Below are 5,000 nucleotides of genomic sequence, written 5' to 3' on the forward strand. Positions count from 1 at the left end.
TATGTTAAAATTTATGTATATTTGTTATTTATTTTTTTATGTTATATATATGTATATATAGTATTATATATATATGTATATGTTATATATATATGTATATGTGTATATATATGTAATGTGTATATATATATGTTATGTAATATAATGTATAATGTATATGTAAAAGTATAAGTATGTATATGTATATATGTATGTATATATATATACATATATATATATATATATATATATATATATATATATATGTATAAGCTTTACAATAATCACTAGAGTTAGTAAGTCTCCAACTCTGTTACAATATTTTAAACAATTCAAGTTACCATGAGTGGGTGGTTGATGTCGGACTCTACCCCCTGACATCAAGCTTCACTTCACTCTGCTGGGCAAGTTAGAGCTGAAACTCAGGAGCACCAAGTGGACTCGGGCTGTGAACAGGGCTTTCCATTGTCATTTTTAATTTCTGACATTACCTTTCGTGTCTGCAGATTATAGCTTGTACCAGCGACTGCAACTTTTTGTCCTCTATAAAAGTATCACCTTAAGTTTACCCAGTTTAGTGTTCATAATGTGAAGATTAACTTTTTTTTTTTTATTATCTTGACTTCACAAATTACGTTTCCATCTCTAGCAGAAATATCCCCCCCCTCTCTCTCTCTCTCTCTCTCTCTCTCTCTCTCTCTCTCTCTCTCTCTCTCTCTCTCTCTCTCTCTCTCTCTCTCTCTCTCTCTCTCCCCCTCCTCCCTCTCCCACTCCCTCTCCCCCCCATATGTAACTGTAAATTCTTTGACTGGGTTTTACTAAAGATAAAGATCAGTTCAGTGTTAGCAGAGTAAGCACCAGGAAGTTGATTCAGACCTGAATACAATAACAGTAATATTTATTGTGATTATTATTTTTATTGGTATTGTTATTGATATCATCATAAGTTTATTGACCAAGAAACAGATGCCATATATTACTATGTATGGCTTCGCACTTGCTAGGATTTAGGATAATTCTTCCCATTGTAGGTTTGTTGTGGTGATCTTGTGCTGAAGTGGGTTATCCTGGAATTCTGTTGCCACTGTGATTGCATAGACTGTTTTGTTCTTTAGGAGTAAAAGAATGTTGATGACTGCAAGAAAGACAACTGGTTGATGCATGTCCCTCTTTGGCAACCAATTGGATGTCTCACTTCTGTATCTCGTCCTCTGCCTTCTCTTGCATAAAAAGAACTTAATGAAGAGCAGCAGTGAAGTTCTGCAGGCAAAATAATATAAGTGTGCCACAGGTATATTGTGAGCCACATTATTAAATGCCTTTGTAAATCAGTCACACAGTTTGGCCATTGTATGCTGCCATTTGTCAGTCTGGGCGAAGTCCATTTGTAGATTTATTTATTTATAAAAAAAAAGTTCATGTGGAGGAGTGCTTTTAAAAATTTGACATATCTATTTTCAAACCATGAGATGCAGGTTGCAATTGGCAAGTGGATTGGAACTGTACTTGGGTTGAGGGGCAGATAGTTGTTGTATATTGCTGCAAATGTTTGCTTATTGCATTTGAAAGTTAGCTTAGGTTATCAGGGGTTAAAAGTGGAAAGTTAAGTAATCTTTTTAGGTTCAGTTGATACTGTAATGCATATGTTTATTCTTCTTTTTATTTGCACTACCTTAATATATTCAAATTTAGCTTGTTTCATTTTCCCTTTTAACTGTGTAATTTTGTTTTTGATATTGCCCCATTTGACCTTGGTTATATATACGACTTTACTTGTTAGACTGTATTTGCAACAATTTGGGTAGATTTATGTAGGTAGAAGGTAGATAAGTTTCAAGGCCATTTAGTATAAACCTGAGAAACACAGCATCTGATAGTAGCTATCATTCTATCATCATACATTGCCACAATAATAGGTTTCAAAGAGGAATGCACATGATACATGAACAACTTTGTCATGTGATCATTTGAAAGGTGGCAGTAGCCATAGGTTGTATGATTGGTTTTTAGTTTGATTTGATGCCATATAGGCAGGAAAAAAAAATACTGGTGGATTTGCCTCACACCGATAGACTTTTAAGTTGGCAGTTCATCATCATGCTCATCTTTGCATTTTCACAAATACATTTTTCTGTGTCAAACATGATGTACAGTTCAAAGCGCATCTTGCAGTGCTTCCCTGCAACTGTCCTCGGACACCATTGATCTTTTGGGTGGTATCATTGAGGACATCATACTAGTGGTAGTCAAAATTATATGTGAAAATAAATATTTTCTGTTGAAATATATGGCCTTATCAACAAAGCATTAAGTAATTATCCAAAATAAGACTGCATCAATCAATGCTGTTTCTTCCAGGCTTTTTACTTGAATGGCTGTACTATTATGCAGTCTTCTTTCTTTCCTTTTCTTTCTTTTTTTGTTTCCCCATTAACCCCTTGGATCCAGATGCTTCACTACCCACACATGGCCCAAAATATGGGTATTAAGCTTACTTGAGTGGCCCCTCTTTATTGGCTAGGCACACGTGAACAAGTCATATGCGATGTGGTGACAAGACTCCATGCCTCCCCTATGCCATATATATTATTTTCTCTTTTTCTACCTAAGTGTTTTTATCTTTTTTGTCATTCTCCATTGTCTATATTAGTCACTAATTTGCTTTATCCAGGTAGCAATAGACTGTTTTCTTTGCACAAACTCTATATCATCTCTAGAGGTTGTTCATAACTCAGTGTAATAATAAGAACAACAATAAGTAATGTTTTTTTATTATTATTGAGAGAGAGAGAGGGAGAGGGAGGGAGAGAGAGAGGGAGGGGTTGTCCAAGTTATTGAATCTGTAATGTTCAGGAGATCCATTAAATCCTTACCTGCTGCTCATTATTTGTTACCTACCAGCAATCCCTTCCCAAGAATTTTGACACTATTCCAAGTGGAAACATTAGATGTATGAAGGCAATTTTATCTTTTACAGTACTAGAAACTAATGTACTCCCAAGAAAGTTGATTGTATTGCATAGCAAGTTTAAGACAAGATGTAAGATGGGGAAGAGAAGGTGTGGGTATGATAAGTCCGATATGCGAAGCTTAGCCTCGCCCGGGCTATGCCCATGTTGACTAATGCTGACTCGGCTGAACCTAGTCCTTACCCGCCATGGTGCCCAGCCACAGCAGTAACCTCCAGGCGACAGTTGCAACTTCTCACGCCTGGGTGGGGCGCGAACCTCCGACCCCTCGGATGAGAGGCCGACATGTTACCACTGTACTAGCCCGGAGGCTACAGTGTTGGTATGGGTTAGAGCTGATGCCATGATGTAGTATTGCCAAATACCAGAACACATTACTTGCACTAAGCAAAGAAAATACCAGTGAAACTACTGCTTCTACTACTAATGATAATAATTATGCTATAAAAAAGGAGAATCACAATAGTAGATTTTAGAATCAAAGTACAAGAATTCATGCTAAAAATTTTATGCACGAAAGAGCTCAATTCTGGCTATCTTTCTCATGCCGTGTGGTTTTATTACAATAAATTCACACATTGTACTTCAGGGTTGTTATCACTTGTTCTGTCTTTAAATGTATTGTTAGTAGACAAATTATAAGGATCAGTTCTGTAGCATCCTAAAACTTATTTCGAGGAAAAGATGAGAAAGCAGAACAGGACTCATTACTAATGAATTAAACAAAGGTGAAAGAATCCTGTGTCATTCAAACAGCAAAACAAAATGAATGTTTCTTAGATTCTCCTCTTCGATTACCTCCTCCCCTTGTATTATTTGCTTAATCAGCCAGGCATTTGTTTTCCTAGTCAAGAAAAGTCATATTCAGGGTGGGGAGAAATAAAAAAATCTGTTTTTATCACTGGGGAGGGGAAAGATTATAGATAAGAGATTTGTCAAGTGTAGAGAGACTGTACTATGCAAAATTGTATATTCACTTACCATCATTGCAGGGTCAGTGACTTTTCTGTAATGTGATTGTTTTTGAGTTGTAGGTTGCTTAAGGAAAGAGGACCTTGAAACAAAGTGACAAGAGATGGAATAACATTTACCATAAATTGTTGCAGGAATTGTTTGAGATAAATACAGCTGTCATTAGTTACTTTGATGTGTTATCGTATAAATGTTAACATGCGTGACTCTTTGCCTCCGGGTGGCATGTACGTACATGACATGGCATGTCTGAACTATTTTCTGGGTGGCATGTGTATGTGTCATGGTGTGCCGCCAGTCCTGTTTTCTGGTGACATGTACAATCATGCCGCACACATATGGTGCTGACACAATTGCCTGGCAGCAGGGCCCGGGCCACAACAAATACTGCCCAGGAGAGAGGGCTTTCGTATCAGGAATCCACCTGGTGGCATTGGGTTAAAGAATAACCATCTCATAATTTTTATTCATCATACTTATTATGGATGTGGTAGATAAGATTTTGTACATATTATTCTACTATTACATTTTTGAAGGAAAATTTAGAATTATGTTGAGTATAATTGCTTCCATAAAATGTCAACATTGGACAAAGAGATTACCTAAACAAGGCCTGAAAAGACAATACTTCCTATACATGTTACCAAATCTTTGTATTAGTATAGGAATTTCTGATTTCACATGATTAATATCAAATTGTGTTGAATTGGAGTAAATTATATCTAAGGGGATGGGGGAGCATGTACATGTATGTGATTTTGTAGTCCTTCTTAAGCTCTGGAAAGCTGTTGCTGTCAGTCAGTTATTTCTGCCTCCACAACACCTTTGAAATTACTGGAAATTACTGTGCATTGGTGGGTAATATTGAACAGTATTTTTAGTTCATGGCATCTGGGGGGAAGAGTTGCAATTAACTACTTTCAACTGAATTTTGCAGATCCTGGGAGGAGGGTTGGAAGACCTCGGAAAATGTGGACCCTGATGCACCTACTCCAAGGGGCGAGCTCCTAAACGGGCCCGGGTTGACAGGGATGACAGTCCTGCAACAGTGAGAAAGAGAAGAATGTTTCATCAGTATTG

At 36.9% G+C, this 5,000-nt stretch overlaps 1 pseudogene; it reads left to right on the top strand.

The window, feature by feature from the left end:
• The window catches only part of LOC119580568, a 9,699-nt pseudogene that overhangs the window by 2,968 nt on the left and 1,731 nt on the right, over window positions 1-5,000 (top strand).

This window comes from Penaeus monodon, chromosome 14 (assembly GCF_015228065.2).
Source record: "Penaeus monodon isolate SGIC_2016 chromosome 14, NSTDA_Pmon_1, whole genome shotgun sequence".
NCBI lineage: Eukaryota > Metazoa > Arthropoda > Malacostraca > Decapoda > Penaeidae > Penaeus > Penaeus monodon.